General features: G+C 45.1%; 1 protein-coding gene across 2 annotated transcripts in view; it reads left to right on the top strand.

Annotated features, from left to right (window-relative positions):
* Positions 1-326: 326 nt before the first annotated feature.
* Positions 327-23,152, top strand: part of TRERF1 (transcriptional regulating factor 1) — a 98,428-nt gene continuing 75,602 nt past the window's right edge. For both annotated transcript variants that reach the window (XM_084283573.1, XM_084283574.1), the window contains exon 1: positions 327-387. The gene's annotated coding sequence lies outside the window, so the exon portion shown is untranslated. The remainder of the gene's footprint in view (positions 388-23,152) is intronic.

The raw sequence follows: 23,152 nt of genomic DNA on the forward strand, positions 1-23,152 counted from the left end.
ACTTCCTGCTGCCTACCGGGCCGGGGCCGGGCGGCTCCGTGGCGGTGGCGGTGGCGGCGGCTGTGGCGGGCGGCGGAGGGATCCCGTCGCCTCCCAGCAGCCTCCTCCCCCTTTTTTTTTTTTTTTTTTTTTTCTGCTTCTGCTTTTTTTTTTTTTTTTTTTTTTTTTTTTTTTAAAGCCTTCCCTCCTCTCTCCTCTCGAGAAAAAAAAAAAAAAAAAAAAAAGAATTTGACAGCGATTTTGCTGACAGCGGGGATTTTGGCGCATCGCGGAGAGAAGGAAGAGGGGGGGGCAGAGAAAATAATAATAATTAAAAAAAAAAAAGAAATAAAAATTAGAAAGGAGGAGAGAGCCCCGCGGGTGGCGCACAGCGAGGCCGTGCCCGAGGTAAGCGGCGCTGCCCCGGGCCGGGGGGGGTGGTGCTGGGGGGGGAGCCCGTCCCGGCCATGTGCTGGGCAGCGGGGCCGAGCCGAGCCGTGCCGGGCCGAGCCGTGCCGAGCCGTGCCGGGCCGGGAGCTGCGTTTCCTGGCGGAGCGATATTTGTCTGGGGGCCCAGCGCCGCCAGAAAGTAGGACCCAGGCAGCGCGCCGTGGGGGGGGGGGGGAAATTCACAGCGCGATCCCTCGCTGGGCGCCGCCAAAATAATGGCATGGTGAAAGAGGGAAAGGGAGGGGATTTCAAGCCAAAAAAGAAAAAAAAAAAAAAAAAAAAAAAAAGGAGAGGAGAGAGAGAGAAACCCGAGCCCCGCGGCCGGCCCCGCGTGCACTTGTTGCAGACTTCACGCCAGGTAGGGGAACGCTTGGCAAGTTTCATTTTTGCATGAGCTGGGGCTTCTGTTGCAAAAAAAAAAAAAAAAAAAAAAAAAAAAAAAGTTTGCAGCTGACTTCTCGGGCCGCAGCGCCCGGGAGGCGAGGCCCTGCCTCCACCTCCTCCTCCTCCTCCTCCTGCTCTTCCTCCTCCCGCGGGGGGCGGCGGGGCGCGGCCCCCACCTGCCCGCCGTGGGGCCGGGGGCTTGGTCCCGGGGGGGGGCAGCGCGGCGGGGGGGACCCCCCTGGGGTGTCACAGCATCGGGGCTGGGGGCCACGGCCCTCCAGGGGCAGCCCCACGCGTGGTCGTGCCCCCCCCTTGCCCCCGCGCGGCGCTCCCCGCGGCCTCCTCCTCCTCCTCTTCCTCCTCCCGAGGGAGGCTGCGGGGACGCGGTGGGGACGGGGTTTCTGCCCCGCTGTCCCCCTCCAGGAGAGGGGCAGGCAGCGAGGAGGTGGCTGGAGGGGCGCAGAAGGATGTGGTTTTCCTCTTCTGTCCTAATTCCGGGGGGTGTGTGTGTGGGGGGGGGGGGTAAGGAAGAAAAACTGCTAGCCAGATGTTTAAATACCAGAGAGATGATTTGCAAGGGAAATTAATTGGCAGTTAACCAGTTAATAAATGGATAATGCCTACTCATCCTTCTGCCGACTTCGCAGATCGGTTTTCATGCCTACCAGCCCAGCCCTGAATATTCAGGGCGTGAAACTTAGCGGTGCCGGCACGGCAGTCCGGTAAAATCTGACTTCTTGCTGCTGTCCCAGCGCGGCCACGCCGCCCATAATTCCTGCAGCCGCCGCTGACGTCCGTAGATTTTTACAGACTAATCTAATAGCAGCAAAGTAGATATGATGACCCATAACTAAACTATTTATGGAAAACATTGCAAAGTGCTTAACTGCGTGATTAACGTGGTGAGCAGGTAATCACCGGGGGTAAAGTTTTATATCTTCGAAGGCTATAATTTTGCTGTGTCTGCTGCAGAGAGGGGAGTTCACTGCTTCAGCTTGGGCCTTGCCCCCTGCACTGCTCCGCAGGGCGATGCCGCTGCTCCTGCGAGCATCCCGTGGGGCGCCCTGCTGGGACCTGACTCTCCCCCTCGAAGTGCGGAGGCATCGTCGCGATAGCACGACCCGCTGTTGTGACACCGACCTGCTCTTGTGATACCGGTGCGTGCGTGAGCAGCTCCTGCACGCTATACAGGCTGCCGTTTGCCGTGATTGCTTATCTGCTTCGTGGTCCGTTGGGATGTTACGTCGGCTCAGAACGGAGCCGTTTCCTTAATAAGACATATTTATCTAGAAATAACCATTTCGCTTTGATACCCGCTGGAGTGACGTGGCATCAAGTTCTGTGGTATGTTACCTTCTTTTCTGAGGCTTATCCCAGGCGCATGTTTAACATCCAGGGTGCTACTTCATCAGTGCTCATGGAGGCCTAGATGGTGTGGAAGTTAAGCTGTGTGGCTTTGTAATTAATAAAGTTGTGCCAAATAGACCATATTTATTTAGAACTTTGATAAGTGATTTTTTCATATGAAAGAAAAACATGTCATGTGCATTTTTCTTCCATAGCAGATAGTGCTTTGGAAAAAGTAAGCGCTGGTGTATGCTGCACGTGAAAATTTTGTTGCAAATAAATGCCTTTATGATATTTTCCATTACAGTCGATAAGCGGCTCGAGTTTCTGAAGTTGGGAGATTCCAGCAAGGAGCTGGGCAGCGCTGTCGGGGTGGCAGTCAAACCACTGTATCTTGAAAAGCCCAAATAAGAGTAATGCAACTTTAATAGAAAAACAACTCAGATGAAGCTGACCCGAGTGAAGAGTGCAGGATCAGCCTCTTGGCAAAATGATAAGGGCAGCACTTAATCACCCTGCCATCGATGCGTGTCCTGCCCGGGGCACCCGCGGGGAGGGATGGGGCCCAGGGGCAGCCAGGTAGGGATCCTGCCTTGGCCAGGGTTAGCGTAAATAAACCACAGCATGACTAACCTCCCTATCTAACACTGACTCACGTTGCATTTGGTGAGGCTGAAAAAGGCTCCATGTCTTATCCACTTAATGCTCTCGACCTCTGTGTTGCCGCTGATCACGTGCCTCTGGTTTGTGTTTAAGACCGGAAAGTGAGTCCTTGTTTCAGGTTGCTTCACTTTTGGGTAGCACTCAGCAGGGCTGGGTTGGAAAAGGGAATTCCTAGGCTGGAAGCTGAGGAGCTCCATTGCTTGTACTTCTTCAGGCCATTTTAATTTTTCCAGTGATGTGTTGAGGTTTGTCATTATAAACTGAGATTGTAACTTAGCATCTGGTAGGGAGTGTGAGAAGAGTATAAGGAAAACAGTCACATAATGTACTGCAAGTTTCCTAAAGCAATGTGAGATAATATTCTGCTGTGAATATTTTAAACTCTTTCTGTAATTTTTTGTTTGTTCCATTCTAGTGGGGAATATGTCACTTAGAAACTTGCTTGGCAAAGCGGTGGAGAAGGTGTTCCTCTCCCTTTCCCAGTTCTGTAATGGGACAGTACTAACCTAAAGAGAGGCCCCCCGGTCTGTAGCGTCATTGTGAGATTCTGGTGTTGGAAGGCTGTGTCTCTTTATGATGTGTCATAGCAACTTGTGAGATAAGGCAGTTTCATTTCAGCTTCCTTAGAAATACTTTTTAAAAAAAAAAGGGCAAGCAGTGTTTGGTGGAGGTAAGGTAATTGTTGAAGGGGCAAGAATTTAGCCCTTAGGCTTTTTTTGAGGCTTTTTGGCTTCCAACAAGGAATCATGATCTGTCTGGCTTTCCTTTTAGAATCAGAGGGACTCTTTTGCCTCTGGTCCTCCTGTGTGGTGCAGACAGGAGCACCTCCGAGCACACAGGTTAATTCTGCCTGGGGCAGCCTCCAAGCCCTCGCGTGTTTACATCTGTCAAGCAGCACCAGTGGTGGCACTGGCTTCCATGGAGCTGCTGAGAAGGACCATTGCCGTGTGTGTCAGTGTTCGTAGGAAGGGGGGCTGGGTTTGAAACTAAACAAAAAAATGGAGGCAGTGAGTTTTGCTGCTTGTGGAGGTTTAAAACCTCTTCATAACTTGTCCGGTGCTGAGAAACCTATTATTGTCATCAATTGCAGGGCGGTGAGGGGAAATCGGGCCTTCTAAGATAAAGACAAAAATAGCACGTTCAAATATATTTCAAGACAGGCGGCTCTTCCTTCAAAGAGTGTGTCTGAGCACGGCTCAAAGAACGGTGGCCAAAGTTGTGTCATTTTTTTTTTTTTTAATTTTTCTTAACTCTTGAAACCAGGCAGATTGAAGAGATCCAGTGGCTTTTGAGCAGGACACGCTCAGGAGTGAAGCTGCCTTGCAGATTTTGGGGAGACATTGCCCCTTAGGCCTCGAGGTGCGTGGTCGAGCCCGGGCAGGATGGCACCGCGGGCAGCACAGCGTGTCCCGTCAGCACCGTTTCGTGCTGGATGTTGGCTTCTGAGGGGAAGAGTAATTAGTACAGGTGTTAATTTTCTGCCTCCCCGGCTTGGCTGTGTGGTGGTGTGGGCATGCTGGAAGCAAGGGGCTTGGAGCATCAGCGGGCCGGGTCCGCCAGGCTTCTGGCTATCGGCTCACCCTTACAGCGCACGCACCTCGCATTGATCAGAAGAATCGACCCAAGTCCTGTGACATTTCCCGGCTTTTCTCTAGCCCTCGGTTTCAGAGAGTTCTGCTGAGAGAAAGAGGACATTGATTTGTGTGGGGAAAAGCTGGAAAATGTGCTCAGGCTACAACCTGCTGCCTCCGAAAGCAGAAGGCAGGCGCGTAGTTCGTCTCACTTTCTTCTCAGGGGGATAACGGCTTGGGAGGCCCACAGCACGCTCTTAATGGATGCCCCGTTACCCTGTAATGGGGTATTTTTTAGAGATTAGGCTCTATGTATGACAGTGGGGCTGCTGCAACATTTTGGACGAGTTCTGTAGTGTTGGGTGTATTTTGAGGTTCTGACAGAAACAAGTCTTGTGGTTTTAGCTTACTCCGTAACAAAGGGTAACGCGTCTCACACAAACAGCCCACCTCAGTTTTCGTAGTTGACTGATGATTTGCTCTGGAAAGACCCAAAATGCTGATATGAGGTAGGCTCGAAAGGTAGCTGATTCTTTCTTTTTGGCTTGTCTTTCTCCCGTTTACAGTTCAAAATTTGCTAGGATTTTGTCCAGATCACTGATATACAGCTTTCCCTCGGCTGGTCAGTTTACTTTCCAGGAACATGGACACAGATGCTGAGTTTTCCTCAGCTACCACTGAGGCCTTTATAAATCAGCCGTCCTGGGCCTTATCACAAATTTTCTCAAGTCTTTTTAGTCCAGCAAGAAAATGGTTGCTGCCTTTCCCCTCCCTCCTCTTGTCAAGTGCTCATTGTAAGATTTTTGATAGAGACTGCATTGTGATATGTCCTTGAAGTGCTGTGCTGCAAGGTTTTGTTTTGCCTTTTTTTCTTTTCCTTTTTTTTTTCCTCCTCTCTCTCTTCATGTTTAGACTTCATTGCATTTATAGCAAAGCGAGATTGTTGTAGATGCTCTTTTTTGGTATTTGTTTTGTTGTTGTTTATCAAAAATCTTGTGTTCTGTAATGAGGAAAAGCTTTGACTCGGGTACTAAAACCTCCAGCAAATCCTGAAGTGTTAAGGCTGCAAAAATACGGATTGGGGAAGGGTTGCTCCAGCAAAACAGGTATGGGTTAAGTGTTAAATTATCAGCAGCTCTGTTTTAAAAGGTGGGAGATTTTTGTTTGCCCTGTCTCAAGGCTTTCAGGCTTCCTCAAGAATGACAGGGTCCGTCTGAGATGCAGAACTTACACCAGGTACTTTCTCTTTGAATATTAAATCCTAAATGATTCCTTCAGCATAGGGCTGTGAAAAACAAATCCTGTGAAGTAAGTGGCTATTCAATTTAAAATTTGGTAATGGCTGAAAACTTCTCTGTCTTAAAGTTGTTTGATTCTTAGCTGGCAATAAAAAGGTTCTGTACAGACCCATTTTTTGTCTTTGTTCTCTGCCCCCCCCCCCCCCCCCCCCCCCCACTATTCTCATTGATGGGGAAGTTTCATTTCCTTTATTTATATATTTTTAGTGTATGGGTGTTTGGGGGGTGTGGGGAAAGATAGGAGGGAAGTCTGTGTTCTAGTTTTTGTATTTTAAAAGAAAAAAAAAAAAAAAAACCTCTAATGCTAATGGGTTTAGCAATGGCCTGAAATACATTCTCCCCTTTAAACCAAAAACTCTACTGGTAAAATAGTGTATGTTAGGAGATCGAGGGGTTTTGCAACAGTTCTGTGTGGGTAAGAGTCCTGTCTGAGCTCCAGTTGTATTAGCAGGAAAGTATTTTTCCCAGTATTGTTATGTTTCACATGCCAAATCAAAACTAGAAATGCCTTTTCTTGGAAGGATCTCTATTTACATTTGGAGGGTTATGCCAATTACAGCTATATTAACAACCTTTTTTTTTTTTTTTCTTTTCTCTCTCTCTCTCTCTCTCTCTCTCTCTCTCTCTTAATCTTACACTTGACCTAAATAGTAACTTCTTTCATTTTCTTAACAGAACATGCAGTACAGTCCTAGCGTGTAGTTTTGGAGCAGCCAGTGGGGTAAACACTGCTGTCCTACGACACAGATGCATATGGGCACTCTTGCAGGATTATGGTTTTAAGGGGGTCCTAGTGAAACAAATGCTCTAGGAGCTTTGCATAAGTTGCAGTAGCCCTCTGCTATGCATGCAGAATTGAATGCAATTTATCATTGAGTAGGAAGTATATTATTCATATGCTGTAATACTTTCTTTCTTCCAAGTGACTCCACTTACTTTAATTTTGAACACAGTTTTAAAATCTCGCAGATTTGGAAATGCTTCATTATAGATTTGTGAAAGTCTGGAGGCATAAGACAAGATGCTATTAATGCTCACTTTGATCAGAGGCTGAAGATTATGTGGACAGTGCAGCGATGCATGACGTGGGAATAGGTAAATGGGGATTGTTTGGCAGGAGTGTGTAGCTCCTTGCCATGCCAGGAAGGTTGCTGCTGACCCTTCTGCCTGCTGGGCTTGTGCCCTTGGTGCTGCATCTCTGCTGCTGCCCTGCAGGCTCCTTCTGGGAGACAGAGAGGGCATGCTGGTGGAAGAGCCTGTTTGTACCAGAAAGTCAACTAGTAGATAGTACTGCTGTTTTTTCACGTGGAAATTTCATAGTTGTTTGCTCTTTTTTGAAGTTAAGCCTTGCACTGTTAGCAACAATAGTGGGGTATTAAATAAGAGTTGGATACTGACTGGTCTGTGAGTGATTCACATCTGCCACAAGTCTTAATACTTAAAGACCCTACATAGCTAAACTGAGCTTTCTTTTCCCCAAAAATTCAGGCCACCAAAGCCTGAGATGTTTAGGACGAGTTTCTTAATTATCTTGCTGTTGCTTCCCTTTGGCCTGCCTCTCACTTTGTCTCGTCCTGAGCATTGGAGCTGGGCTTACCTTGTGGGGAGGTGGTCATCTTTGGGTTGAACATGGTCTGCTTTCAGCAGCGAAAGCACCTCGCCTCACTCTCTCTGTGGAGGCTGAAAGTATCACCTTTGCAATGGCTCCTAGGTTGATGTGGGACTTTAAATAAACACAAGCTCTGTGGCCATTACCAAAGCTGTGTCTGCTGAGTGCAGGAGGTTACAGTCCCCTGAACCGCAAGTTTACATTATGTGTAGCTCAAACCCAACGGCTTGGAGCACAGCAGTTGGGTTGCTGCTTGTGCCCCTGATACAGCGGAGGGAAATATGTGGAAGCCGTCCAGTTGCCAACCCTTTGGATTTTGATGGAACAAAAGAAATAGTTAACGCTCACCTACATGGAAGCTTTGCAGAAGCGTTGGTACTGCTGCCTCGCTGGCCTGCCACGCCATTCGAATTCACTCAGCGGTCTCCCACATGGTTATTTGCATCTGTCCTTCTATCTGTGTTTTATATCTGCGATTTCAGTACGTGCTTCCAGAATTATTTTTTTGTTCATTTCCAATCACTCTTCAAAGATAACTGGCAAAACCAACAGGCTGGTTGTGATTTTACAGCAGTAGAAGGTAGACAACTTTGATCTCCTTGTTAAATGAATTTTCTTCATGTGTGGGCTGGGTGTGTAGTGTGTTGATTTAGTTTTTATTGATCAGTGTAAAAACGTGAATTCAGCATCACAGCAATGATAATAAACAAGTACTTGCAGTGATATTCTAACTAGTTCCTGGCAAAAATAGGGCAGAAAACCATCTCAGAGATTGACATGCTTTAGTGGTGAGATGCTGAACCAAGACACGTTTTATAAAAAGGACTGAGTAAAACTGTTTGAAGTTCTGACTTTCTTTGGCAACACAATTGATGAGAGCAGTAGCATGCCACGCAGGGCAGAACACGGTATTTTTGTACACATTTGAGCATTAGCAATGGCTTTCTTGCCTCTGTCCAGAAGGACTCCCACCGTCCTCATCACGCCAAGATAGGGCAGGTTGTTGGAACCAGGTAACAGCTTTGTTAGAAGGTTTCTCTGGACACAGGCAGCGAAGCACTCGTCACTGAAGTCTTCATCTGCAGGAATGCCCCGCAAAGCATCTGCACATGCTTCAGTAAGTCTGCACTTGGCATTAGGTACAGAGGGAAGGTAATGCAGTATTAGGTACAGAGGGGAGGGAGGTTGCTGAATTAGCAGACAATTTATGTATGGAAAAGTGAGATTCATATTCATAACTACATTGAACCCATATTTATGAGTATGATAGGAGCATGTCTTCATTTAAGGTGGCAGTAATTCTTCTAAGTCAGCATGTTTGCAGAAGCACGGGCAGGTAGCTTCTCCCTCTTTTTCACTGATGCTGTGTGTTTGCAAGACTGGAAGAAACTTCTCAGTGGGAATGACGGGCAGTAATTCTTTGTATTTTTTCATCGGCCAGGCTTATTTTATGCTGTCAGTGAGTAAACTGGTATCTGAGCTGCATGGATCAAGATAAAAAAGTATTGTTACTGCCTACGTGTGTTTGAGAGAAGTAGAAAATGAGAAGCAAATTTTACCTAAAGAAAAGTGTTTTTTTTTTCCAGCACTATGAAATTTTGAAAGAGCTAGGTCGTAATGAACTTTAATACTTTTCTAAAGTTGCTGCTATTATAATGAAAAAGCATGAATAAGAGAACATGCCTTGCAGGTAAAATGAAAAAAGGCTTCTCCATTTATATGCTTGAAAACCAAAAATGCATTGCAGAGGATGAATTTTACCCTTCATTTTGCTTGTAGTAAAAATTAGTCTTTGAAGTTAAAAACAGCTTTAAATTTAAAGAAATAATACACCTGAAGAGGGAGGTACACAGAGAAAAGACACTGGGTTAAGTGCTGTTTTGTTAATGAAAAGTCTGTGTGTTAAGCCAACTGTGGCTGCCTGCCTATTGAGGTTCTGCTCAACGTGAGCAGGGGGTGATAAAACGAGGTGCTAGCAGACATGTATTTCAAAGATTTCCAACTGTCCAAACGAATTTTAATCTGACTATCGAGTGCACAGATATAAATGAGAGCCTAGGACTGCAGAAGTGCAATAATTTATGAAGGGAACGATACTTCCATGCTTCAAGTCTGGTAGCATGCGATTCCTAGGCTAACTACTCGATCGTTAGTTAAAGTAGGGGTTCATTAAAATAACATGGGCTCATCTGGCTTTAAAGACCAGCTCTCAGCCAGTAGGCGATGGTCCAAAACTCATAAGGTTTCAGCTCAGACTTTGTGGAAATGGCATGTAGATTACTGCATAAAGCTGGTTGATGGAGAGGCTTCCGTTGGATTAAGTGTGCTCCAGATTGGGCCAAATTTTTCAATTTTTAGTCATCTGTGGCAATGTCTATTCATATTGTAGTCGCTTAAACTACTTCTGTGACTGTTTGGAAGAAGGTGCAAGATTGGGTCAGTGTATTAAGGCAGCTCTTAGCTGTAGTTATTTTACTCTGTAATAATTGCGTTCTTCTACTTGAAGAGTTGTAATTACAAAGCAGACGATGCGCTTCAATTATGTGAAGAAAATCCTTAAATTTAAGCCCCACGCTATACTTAGCACAAACAGTTTTTCAGGAGGAACTTTTACTTTCAGGTTATTTTGGGAAAATCCATCCTGCTAAGTATGTAAATTGCAAGAAATGAAAAAAGAGAACAAAAGAGCGGGGCACCTTATTTTAGGTCCCATCAAATGCAAAGTCGAATGCGCCCGTTCTAGCAGTCTGTAGCGTGTGTCCGTGTTGTTCTGGGGCTGCTTTTGATACCGGTGGGCCAGACCACTTGGCCTTGCCGTGTCTCACCTGCTTTGCACAGCCAGGTTGCCAAACGATCAGCCAAAGGTGGGGACTGAGCATTTCCTTCGGTAGCAGGGAGCCAGGGGCCACATGCCATGGGGGCTTGTGCTCATGGGGACCTTTGTACTCATGGGACCTTTTTTGTTCGCTTTATTTGTTTTTCTGCTGCTGCGTGGGCGACTCCATGGTTTTTAGGTCAGTCCTGTGCCATAGCAGGAGGGTTTTGTACCTGCACCTATTGCCTATTAAGGCAATGAGAACCTCTCCTTGAATGAAGCGCAGCCAGACTGCAGATCTGTCTGCAGATCAGAGCAGAGGGGATGGAAGAAGCGGTGTTTGAGTGAATGAACGAACTTTCAAGCTGACTCAGTGATACACGTACAGTATATGCTGTAGAGATTAGTCACCACTTACTGTAAGTCTTTCTTTATGGCGCTTGGTGGACAAGCGGCTGTATCGAGCTGCCGTGAGCGAGCTTTGTAGGCTGGGAATTCAGGTAAATGTTATTTCCACAGTATTTTCCCATTGAACAACAGCAACAACAAGAAAACACAAAACCTGAAGACCTGTAAATTACTGAGCTAAAGGCAAAAGAAATCTTTTAGTTATCTCAGAGTGTTGCTATCTTTCTTAATCTCTGAAACTAGTAGGGAAGTGAATAAATTATGCAACAACTCTTTTTTTTATTTAGAAACCTGTGCTTACATGTTGTTAGTACTGTTCTGCCCTGTCCTGTGCAGGTTGGTTTGATTTTTGTGCTTTTTTTTCATTAGGTAGGTTTCAATCTGCATTTGGTTGAAACATCAATTTACATGACGGTAACAGAATAACAATTACAGGGAAGGATATTCATCTGTGAAAAAGCACTATTTTCATTTGCCAAGTAGAAACTTCAGGAAGATTACCCTCCAGGTTGAATTTTCTCATAAATGTTCCCAAGTTCTGAAAATATTTACTGGCATAATAGGTATGCATAGCACTTAAGGCAAAGTTTGTATTTAAGAAGTGACTTTTTTGTGGAAATGTGGAATTTTATTTTTTTTTCCTATTTAAAAACTTAATAATATTAAAAAATATTTTTTAAAATGGTTAAATTCTTGTGCAGCCTTTTCTGAATTACCCAAAATTAGTAAGTTGTTTGTTTTGTACTTCCAGACTTTCCTTTTGGTTTGTTCTTTTTTGTTTGGCTAAACTTTATTTTTTCTTAATTTAGCTGGGCATTTTTTGTAATTCTTAGATGCCCTTTCTCTCTGATCCTAACCTGTTTTGCTTGGCTTCTTAAATCTATCCTTAGAGAACTGTAAATTTCAGCCATGACTGTACCAAAATTACTGTAGAGTTGTTAGAGCAAGATTATTATTTTTTTTTTTGATAGTTTGTTTAAAATTACTTCCTCCCCAAAGAGAAGAAAAAACAAACACGGTGCTGAAGAGTGAGAACCAGACGGTGCTGGCACCGCAGGGTGGGACTGCCGTGGAGCTGCGTGCCCGTACAGGCGGCTTGGCTCCCTGCTCGCCCGATGATCTGATCCCGCAGCGCTGTTGGAGCCCTCTGAAGAGCAGGAACGAAGGCTGCAGGAGTTATTAACTTGTGGGTTATCTCGCACTGTTTATTTGAAATGGAGGCCAGATGATTTACATATCTCTGCATCTTGGATCTGAAAAAAGATCATTTCTTTTTTTTTTTTTTTTTTAATGGAAGTGACATCACGGCTTATGTCAGCCGGGCTGCATTCAGGCCTTTTTATCCTCCCCGTTGGGCTGTTAGCTGGGCGCGAGCTCGACGTCCTGAGTCTTTCCCTACATCCCGTGGCTTGGTGATAACTTCATCTCGGTTCAGAGACACATAACTGTGCTTTTGTACAATTAAATGTAAGAAATAAAGCTCTGGGCTGAAGCCTTTTGACATCGGTGGGCACAGAGCTTACTTTGTCGGTGGGCCTGGTGACCCTTCAGTGGGGCTGCGCAGGTCTCCCCTGTCTGCGAGTTGGCATTTTGGAAAGTTGGTTGCTGCCTTTGTTAATGTGAGGCAATTTTTAAGTAAGTTACTTTCCATGGGAAAAACAAACACATGCAGGAGAGAAAGGGGAGAAACGCAACATCGGATCCAGGTGATGGTGTGTGGCAGACGGTGCTGGGATGATGGTGGTGCCAAACACACGCAGAGACAGAGCAAAAGGATAGCAATCATCCAGGCTCCTAAATTTCCAGCCACACTGTTCTATGTGCAGAACTGATTCCAGTTACTTATAAAATAAAGGAAACGTTATAACAAAACCGTCCAGTGCCATGACTGATGTGGAGGTTTGCCTTCCCTCCTGCCTTTCATTGGCTGCCCCCTGCTTTGGGAGGAAGGCGAGGAGGCCTTTGGGCCAGGTACGTCAGCAGTTTTGCATCAGGCTCGTGGCAGGCGAAAGTTACAGCTGCCCATTCACATGCTGTGCATTTTTTGATGCTCCAGCTCTCCTGTAACAGTCCCCGTCAGGGACTTGGCAGAGGAGGAGGTACAGGGGATGCCCGCAGGGAGCAGAAGCACATGGCCCTGACCCGCCGTACCCAGGGGAGAGATCAGGGGCTCGTGTTGGCGTTACCCTGCCTGCAGCTATGTTGGTGCTCGCACACGGCGTGGAGGTGGCCTCTGAGAAAAAACTAGAGAAATTACACGTCCCTTCTAGAGCTCGAGGGGAGGACTTCGCCAGCGCAGTTCCCCGTACAGCCATATGCTATTCTTTTCTTTTCCATATGTTCTCTGATAATTGTCGGGAACAGGTGCCTGCGAACCGAGGCGGGGCGGTATTTTAAAATTAGACTTCTAATGGGGAAAAAGGACCGTGTGAGTTCAGTGCTAGCAAAAATGTCAGGTTGAAAATCTTGGCCGTTGAAGTTCATGTTTGTCATCGGGCAACGGGATGGCTGGTAGCAGCGATGGTTCAGCTGCAGAGCTGTGACTTTTGAGGAGGAGTCAGTAGTTCTGGTTTTGGATCTGCTTTGGCTAAATCTGGGAAAAAACACCATTCCTTATGCGTTCATCAGCCCACAGGTTCTATGTTGGGCATGTGCTGCACCCCTGCTTGGTGGCTTTGGTGGTGTGGGCTGGAGGAGACTTGAAATAAAATTTCTATTTTGCTTGTCTCCCACTCTTTGACCCCATCTTCCCCTGTATGTATTGCTGAGCATCCTGAGCTTGTTGTGTGCATGTGTACTAGATCACTGTTGGTTACTACCGTCATAGCCATTTTTGACCCTGATTTTCCTTCCATCATCTGAAGAAGAGCAACTATTAAGAGGAGGATGTGGGGAGACTTGCAGTCATTCTGGACTTAAAACAATGCTACTGCATCCACTGAAAATCATTCCGGGGCGTTGCACAGCAAAAATCCCCCAGTATTCCAGGTACTTTTGCCATATCATCTTCACATCCCCATAAGTAGCCCTCTGAACAGCCATTCCTTTCATGTATCAGCTGGGGAACTTTCAGCCAGGTGTAGCAGATCTCTAGGAGCCCAGCAACTCAGAAGTATCTTGCATGTGAAAATGTCAGGGAAGACATTATACCCCTAATATTTTTGCGGTGCTTTTTGTTTTGTTTTGCTTTGTTTTGTTTTCATTTCTGGTAAAGAACTAGTAAAATATAGAGCACATATGGAAATGGCAGACGTTGTTGTTGGGTTCTTGATTTTTTGTTGTTGTCCTTGTTTCTAAAATTAAGCACACAGGAGTCTGCAAGATCCTGCAAAGATTTCAAACAATATTGTACAGTCATGTGTTCAAGGAACCTTTTCAATCTAGTTGCACACACGCACACACACACACAAATATACACATATAGTGAATAGATCCAGGTTTAAAAAAAAAATTGCAGTAAGGAGAGATGAACCAAATGGAGAAAGACAAAATACTGCAAAATATCTGTGATTGTACTAAAAAAGTTTAGGTTTTGCTGCTGGCATTCTGTTGATTCCTTTTTTTTTTTTTTTTTTTTTTTTAAGTTTGTTTGTCCTTCCCTATGTAAGAAAAGAACTTGTAGTATCAGCTGTTCTGCTTGTCCTTAGCAAAATGTTGGTAACTGAAATGTGGATCACGTGAGCCAAGGGGTCCCTGTCTGCCGGAGAACTAACCCTGGCTTTTTCACATGGGTAGGTTATGAATCCATTACGCTCCCATCCGTGCACACGAGGAGTAAGTTTTCAGTCTGCTGCTGCCGTATGTTGCTCAGCTCGGTTGCAGGAGGAGCTGTGATCTCACGGCTTGACCACAGACGCGCTTGGTGACGTTCCCATGGGCCGAGCTGGTTGCAGAATTGGGTCAGCAGGACGCTATCCCAGGAAGCTGCCTGGTGCAGGACCCTGCAGGCTCTGACACCTGCTAACTGTGGTAACTCAGGCTAGCTGTTGGTGTATTTACATAACAGCTTTCGTGAATGATTTTACTTCTACATCTCCTGGACTTGAGCTACTACTACAAGACTTCCTCCTCCTTGAGGCAGTTCTGGTGGCGTGACCCACACCACTTCAGAGCAAGCGTTACTCAAGTCAGGCGCTGAATCAAGCTTGTGCTTTGCAGCTGCAAAAGATGTACGGCACGTGATGTAACTGTGGGTGATACTCTTTTAATTGTTTCTGACAGTAAACTTAGTAAAGAGGTCTTGATATGTATATATCTGAGCGTATGCACTGCACATCTGAAAAGCAATGAGCACGCATACGTATATGCATTATATTGCAATAGTTTTCCCTGGGGAGTTCTGTTATTGTTGTCCCTTTCACAAATTGCGAACCTGTAATTTTTCACGGGCTGTTCTTTGGCCCACTCTGCCAGAGAAGCTCCATCTATCATGTTAAAAAAATCAATAAAAAGTCTAGAGGTTTATTTATAAAGTGGAGCGTAGAGAAAGGGTGCAAAAATTCCATTAAAATGGCAGTTTAGCGCTAGCTATATCTCTTTGGGACTAAGCTCCAATATTTTAAACTATTAAAATTGTTACAAGAGTGCTTTTAAAGTACCACAAATCACAGTAAGGCTTTCTGGTTGAAACTTGCCTTTATATAGTACATAGAACTCAGCTTATGTATGTTTTTGGAATGTCTGATGCTGCCCTCAAATGCCATTTTAGCATCCATTTTAGAGCTTTATTATACTTAATAATCTTATAGGTTTACACTCAAGTGAAAGTACACGGATGTAAGAAGTCAGAATTTATTTTCTTGAGTGTATGTGTGTCTTTGTGCAGATGCAGCTCTGTGCAAGTTAATTATTTCTGAGGAGTCTATAGGCTTCTAATGTAACTCATCAGAATTGCTTGGCTTGGCACATGTTACTTCGTTAGAGGAACTTACAAATTCACATGGCTGTGGGTTTTTTTATTGCATAGCAGTTTTCACCACTGATGTGTTGGTCATCAACTCCATCTATCCTATCCAAAGAAATAAATGTGTCCTTCTGCTCATAAATGTGATGCCGAAGGGTTTATGGGATAGTATCCGTATGAAACCTCTCAGATATCAGAAGCAGTGGATTTGAAGTGTGAGCTTAACCTCCCCACAGTATCTTCCTGACTTGCTTTAATAGCTGAGGAAGATTGGTTTTGAAACTGTTGAGTTTTAAACAAAAATGATGCTGAAGGGTTTTATGTTGTCATCTTTTTTTCCTGGGATGAGGAGGTTTAGTTCCAGAAAAAGATGGCGAATTCTTATTTATAAAGGCTCTGTGCGTTGTGGGTTTTGTTGTCTGGTCCCTGAGGGAAGCCGGTGTGACTTGGGAGGTGGTGGAGGTGCGTGGGCCTGGGCCAAGGGCAGGTTCCCCATCTCCAGGAGGGAGCACGACGCTCTGTAGGGGCTGCGCAATGAATGTGGCAGGAGGCGAAAGAGAAACCCCAACTCACCAAACGTGTGCTGGTGTAAATACAGGCCCTGTCACGCGGTCATATCGCTGCATACAACTGAATAACCCAGTCCATCATTCCTGCATTATTCATCCATCAAATTTTCCTTTTCTTACTAAATTACAGCCGCATTCTACCTTTCTTCTTGCTGTCTTTCTCTGTGTATGTTTTCTTCTTTCCAGGCTGTATGAAGTTGGAGTAAAGTAATGATCCCAGAAAGCTTAAAAAAAACCGACTATTAACATCGCCCTTTTGCTGTTAAGTAACATTTGAAATTTCAAAGGAATTAGCCTATGTAATTACCATGTGGCTAGAAATCTGTTGAGAATTCATACTGGTGTTTGGAAAAGCTTTCCGGGGAGAACATTAAAGCTTGAAAAAAAATGTCTTTTACTCTGTCCCTTTCCCTAGCCTTTTTCTAGGTGAACACTACTAAAATCTGTTTCATAAGGTGTTTTTCTGTGTGAAAGGCAAGACTTTGGTTGTGTTACGCAGCTCTGAGTATAAATGATAGTTAGCTTCCCTGCTTTTGAAATAAAGTAAGCAAGTAACGTTAATGAGGATAAAGGAGAACAGCATCCATAAAGAAAACAGTTTCCTGCAAAGCCCTTCCAGTCTGGAGTCACCAGTCCGCCAGAGACAGGGCTGCAGGTGGGTTAATTGGATTTGGTCAAATTGTGATTGCTGCCAGTTGAGGTTGGCTTAGGCTCTTCTGTCCGGTCCCTTCCTCTTCCTCCACCCTCTCTGGCGAGGGAGCAAAGTAGTTTCCTCATGTCTTGGTGCTGTGTGCTGCTGTCTTGCCCAGAACCTGCAAAAAGCCACGAGGCAGGGAGAGGAGCCTGGAGGCTGATGAAGGGTGTGAGAAGAGACAAAGGAGGGAGAGTGAGGAAGTGTTGGGCTGAGGTCTTTGAAAGGCATTTGTTAGGCCAGGGTACTGCAATGGTGTGGTGGTTGCTCAAAGTGATTTAGGAAGGGTGGTGCCCTGGAAGGGAAGGGAGGGTTTCTTCTTCTCCTCCAGCCATCCCACAGCTGCTGTGGAGGTTGCTCCCTGGCTGCCTCTCCAGCCTGGCTGGTTCAGTCCATGGTTCCCATTTCATAAAATCATGGAATCATCCAGGTTGGAAAAAACCTTTAGGATCAGCAAGTCCATCCATCCATTTCTCCGCCCTCTCCATGTTCTTATCTTCATCAGAGGCTTCCTGCATGGTTTTCTCTCAGTTTCATGGGGTGCCTTTTTGTTCCTCTTTCATCCTGTGTTAGTGACATGGAAGCATACAAAAGATAGGTTATTACAAAACACTTCCACTAGGGTAAGCCTGTTGGGTCCTGCATCTTGGTGGCGTGCTGCTGCTGCTCTGGCAGCATTTGGAGGGGTCTTTTTCCTGCTCAGCTCCTCATCCTTTAGCACGCAGGGCTAGGTCCTGGGCTGCCATCGCACCTTCTTTTCCTTCTGCACCTGCTTTTGTAGCATCTCTGGCAGGATTTGTGGTGGAGGATGTGGGACTTGTTGGTTAGAGAATCTCAGTATCCTCCGAGATCCCCCAAAATTCAATCTGTCACGTACACACGTTGTTGGAGAGTCGGGTAGGTGTGGCAAGGTGCTAGGAGAAGGCCAATGGTCTGTGGAGGAAAACTTGCTGCTCGTCTCCTCACCTGTGGCGTTGGCCTTCTGCAGGTAGTGCTAAAAACACCTTTTTTTTGTTGAGCATTGACCATTTCTGCTGCTGTCCCTGAGGAGAGCGGTCTTGCCCGGCGCGCTGAGCCGGCCCCGCGACCAGCCGGCGCGTTTCGTGTAATCGCTGAAATCTGTTGGGCTGGGGCTGAGCGGCTCCGACTGAGCCCTGGCTCGTGGCCAAAACAAGCTGTCCGGGTTTGTCTGAGGGGTGGCTGCCGATGGCTTCAGCTTCTAAAATTTCTCTGGGAGCAGCTCTGCCTCTTGCCGGCTGCTTGAGTTTTGTCGTGTTGTCTTCGCATTGGGGCACGGTCTGAACCCTAAAGAAACCAAACCTTCTGCCTGGTCAGATCTCCTGTTCGAGTGGTTTGGGGTGCGGGGGGATTCTCCTTTCCTCATGTGGGGTGGGAGGAAGGGCCCCTTTTGCGGGCTTGCTGTGGGGAGGTTGTGAGTTTTTAGGATATTTTGTATTTTTTATGGGTTTGGATGCTGAGCAGGTATCCAGTGGCTGCTTATGAGTGGGGAGGGCTGTCCTTCTGCAGGTCTGTCTGATGTTTCACGGTCCGTGGCTTGCTTTGATAACACTCCCCCTCTGAGGTACGGAATGAGGTCGCTATTTAACCAAGCTGGTGTAACTGTGTGCGTGTTTGGCTTCGGGGGGCTTCCCCACCCAAGCTGCTGGTTTTGCTGCTTCTCCGGTGGTGTGTGAAGGCCTGCATCGGCCCTCTCCGGCCTCTGGGCTCGTCTGCAGCAAGCAAGACAGAGCTCTCTAGTTTTTTCTTTCTTTTTTTTTTTTTTTTTGGCTGAAGAGAGGAAGTGGTAGATACCAATCTTTCTCTCTTGCACACCCTGCCATGCACATCTTGCTGGTGGCCACCCAAACTGCCCCCTAGAGATGCTACTCTACCGTGACTAATTTCCTGGCTTTTATTTTGAAAACCGAGTCATCAAAGCTTGCACAGATCAGCTGGTGCAAGCTCCAGTCTGCTCTGTATGTGAAAACCTAGAAAGCATACTTCTGGGAAGAGATGTTGGAGACTTTTCTATTTTTTCTTCAAATCACACGCACACAAAAGGAGGGCAGTAGTGAATGTTCAGGATGTAAATAATTTAATTGGTGTGTCTTGGTCTCAAAATCGAGACTAAGTGCATTGGGAGTAGTAGATGTAAACTCTGCCAGGTACGAAGACTAACCAAGGCTGTAATCGTTAAAAATTTATACTGCTAATTGTAAATCTATAAAAGCTCTGAGTCTCATTTGTGAGATGATCCACCTGTGAAATAAACACTATCATGTCCTTCCCTTGCTGTTTATACCAATACTTGTCACTAGTATTTTGTGGACAGCACCACTTAAGTGACTGTGCACGTTAGACATAACTGTTGATAACTGTTGGTTAACCTTCCATGAAGAAATATTTTAGCTAATAAATGTACAAGCGCATGAATTTAGCCATTCCTTGCATGTTTTCCCAGCTATAAAAATGTTTCAGCAAAGGAAAACATCATTTTTCTCAGTGAGTAACTGCTGCTCAGGAGAGAGTTTGGTGTTTTTTTCTGCTTTTTTGTTGTTCTTTAAAGCACACACACAAGAAGAATGCTAACAATAAAAATCTGTGTTTGAGGTATTAGTGATTTGCTCATGTAGGGTCAGGTATTTGTGTTTACTTTCTTGTGTGCCACTTGCTCAAAACCAAACGAATGCTAACATGCTCTTGGTGTGTATACAACTGCAGATGTGAAATACAAAGCACTGAGTAGAATAACAAAATTAAATTTTAATTGTAGTAGATGCCCTGAATTAACTCAGTTGCCAGCGGAAGTGTATTTAGAAAGATGAAAATTAAGACAGGTCCCCCCTTGATCTGAGCAATTCAAAAGTCAGCAGAAATCTGCTACAACTACGTTTTTAAGGCCAGTACAATTTCAATACCTGAAAACCATTTTTTTCCTGGATTTTGCCTTTATTGACAGAGCTGTAAATGCAGAATAACTGCACTCTACTTGCTAGAGTTCCTGCAGATCTGCATCAGCTTAACAGCTATCAGCTGAGCCTCACTTCCTCGTTGGCCAGAAAACCCAACCCAGTTCTTTTTTAAAAATAAAAAAATAAAAAAAAAAAAAAATGGGGGGAAACTGGCTGGGCATTAATCTTAGATAACCAGGTTCTAGTTTTAAGGAAAAATAATAACAATAATAAAAATCTTTTTCAGACAGATTGTTCCTTAGGAATGCTGGGAGGAATGGTGAACCAGGGAGCTTCCTGTTAGCAGTCTCAGTCCTAGCATTTGGCTCCAAAAACCCAAACCACAGCAACCTCAGAAGGTAACCCCCAGCTTCTCAGAAGGCTGCACGAACCCTGCCCAGAGCATCCTCTGTCCTGCAGCCTCCCCAGCACAAGCAGTGGGGCGAGGAGGCTGGAGGAGCTCTCAGAGCCTCAAATACCATCGGGAGGCTGCTGCTGCTTTGGTGGGAGCCCCAGGAGAGGGAGTGGGATGGTTGGGAAGCAGTGCTAGCTAACTGCTGTGATAGTAGGAACCCAGCCCTTTTTTTTTTTTCGTTTTGTTTTCCTTCCCTCTTTTCTTTCCAGTGAACAGCTTTGAGATTGCCTCGCTCTTTAGGAATTGGTTGATATCATTTCATTTGTGGGAGAAGTGAGTCAGCCCTACCCCAGCATAAAGTATTTCACTAAAAAAAAAAAAAGACATATTTTCCTCTTTTCTATACATTTTATGTCTAGATAGTAAATAATGATAGATACATTAATTTTTCCTCCTTTAAAATTGCCTTGGAAAGCTATGGCAGCGAACTGTGACGTGGTTGTGACACTTGCTGTCTTGATGTAAGCCCGCATCGGGGGCTCTGCTCCTGCTTGTGCAGCCCTGCAATAAGCTCCAGTTGGTCGGACACGTCTCAGTTGCCACGTGCTTGATTTTGATGCTTTCTAGCGCATTCTTGTGGTGGGATTTTGCCAGATCAGGACCATGAATGAGCTTCTCAACACGCTGTTGATGACCCTTGTCTGAGGGGGGTTAAGAACAAAATTGCATGCAGACTGCTAGAGACACAGCAAGTAAAAGCAGTCCACCTTCTGTTTTAACTATGGGTGGTGTAGGTTTTACTAAATTGTTGGTAAAGGAGCTTGGTGAGATTGAAAACGGGCTTGTCCCACCTTCCTCCAACCATCCCAGCCCTGAAGTGCTGCGATGCTGTTTGTATGTTGCTGCCTTTAAGAAAAGTAAAGAGAGACAGCAGGAAATGAGGACGTAAACTCTGCGCGCTTCTCAGAAGCAGAAGGAAAGTGACATCACTGCTTTTCAAACTTGGAGCAAGCTTCACTTCTTGTAGTGGTTCTCGCCATATCCACTTCACAAAGAAAAATGTGTATGTTCTATAGCACTGATGTGTCACGTTCTTAATTTTTCACAGTGCTGGTTTATGCAGACGTCTTACGGTAACTGCTTCAAAATGGTTTCTGTTTTATTGAAGACCTGATTAGCTAGGAAGGAATGGGAATTCCAAATCTTAATAACAAGTACTACTGGCAATATTTATTTTTCTCTCCCTATTTAAATATGTTTTCCTTTCTTTTATTTTTGTTTGCATATTATCCGCTGAACTATTAGTCTATGAACCAGTTGTGATTTAGAATCCTGCATAGTAATCCATTTCAGCAAAAAAGTGCTGCGAAATTTGCTATTGTTTAAAAAGTAAATGTCCTAAAAGTTCTGGAATCTTTTTTTTTTTTTCTTCCTCCTTTTGTAATTTTTACTCTGTGTAATTATTTTCAAGGGGTTCTGCTGCCTTCTGAAAAGAATGATGCTCAATGAATATCATGGGATAATACAGAAGCCTGTGTAGGATGTGCACTGACCTACCTAAGAAGCCCAAGAGAGATAATTACAACCTTTCTTAGTCTAAATACAACCGTGCTTTGCAAATGTTTTTCCATGCAAAGAATGCGAGCCAGTTACATTTTGGAGGCTGTATGTATATGGAAAAGGGACTATAAAGTATAAAGGAGATGCCTATTTCAGGCTATTTTTGACGAGTTCCAGATTAAAAAAAAATAAAAATAAATTATAGCATATTAAATTATTAGGCATCTTTACTAGGGTGTGAGGAAGATTTATGCTGTAATGAAATATTGCTGCAACCCAATTTAGAACTTGACAAATCTGGTTTTATAGGCCTGAATTATAAGGGATACCTCATTATTTGAGGGGAAAAAACTTTTATTGTTATTTTTGGCACCCTTGTCTCCTCTTTGGTTGGGTTGTGCTCTGCAGGAGCTGCTCTGGGCAAGATGTCTCAGCTGATGCTTTTTCAAGGGAGCTGTGCAGGATGAAGTCATCATCAAGGATCACATCCTGGCAAGCCTTTCTTACCACATGTGGTCACTGATTTCAACTCAAAACTCATTCAGTCTTTGTTGCTCCTCTGGACCAGAAACATAGGTCTTCTTAAAAGCGTGGAGTTCCACTCTGTTGTCAGATATATCAGACATAGCATCAGTATCTGATAAACACGTCAGTATCTGCAGCTATGCCAAGTGTAGTAGCTACACCAGAATTACACATATACTGCTTTAAAAAAAAAAAAAAAAAAAGCCTTATTCCTTCTGGGTTTTCTCTCCATTTGCACGAAGGTTTGCTTGGAGTTAATGTGGTTGCTGTATGACCTGGTGTAAGCGTAATGGCTTGCAGTGGACCATAGTATTTGTCAGTCTGCTCAAAATGTTGGTAGCATGTTCTTCTCTGAATGACTTTTGAGACTGCTCGGGCAGTTCTTCTGGCTCATCACAGGTATTCTCCCCACTGAGAAGTAAAACTGGAAGCAAACTGAGTTGGTGCATTTGACTGGAGTGGAGAACAAATCTTTGCTGGAAATAATATTTTTTCTAGAGCAATGAGTTCCTTGTGTGCAGGGTTTCTGTTTCCCCGGCTGCCCTGGCATGCAAAGTGATTGATCTTGAGCAAATGACATACACTTGTAGCTACAACCATGTAGGCACACATCGGTGAGCATGTGACAAAGGAAAACAAAACGCACGGGGCAAGCTCAGCCGGCAAATCCTCCAGGAGCCTTTGTTTCTGCTCCCTAGGGGAGAGGGGCACAAACTTGTCCCTAGTCTGCCCGTGGCTTGCTTGCTCGGTGGCTCTGCAAGTGCCCTTTCGGTGTGTTGTGCCTGCTGAACGGGATGAGTACAGCGTGTCTGGGTGTAAGTAACGCTTACCTGCGGGAGAGCGCCCTGTCACGCGGAGTGATGAGGATGACTTACTGGGAAGTGAAGTCTTGGGAGTCTGAAGCTGGAGCAGGCACAGCTTGGCGTGTGCCAAACGCACGCTGTGTTACGTGCTGAGCTCTCGCTGAACCATTTGCTGAGTTGTAGGGACCCTGCTGTTTTGTTGGTCTTTTTAACCCTCCCCGTGTAGGCATCGGTAGCCAAGTGTTTTGCCTCTCTGTGTAGCCTTAAATTG

This window comes from Netta rufina, assembly GCF_964035555.1.
Source record: "Netta rufina genome assembly, chromosome: 3".
Taxonomy (NCBI): Eukaryota; Metazoa; Chordata; class Aves; order Anseriformes; family Anatidae; genus Netta; species Netta rufina.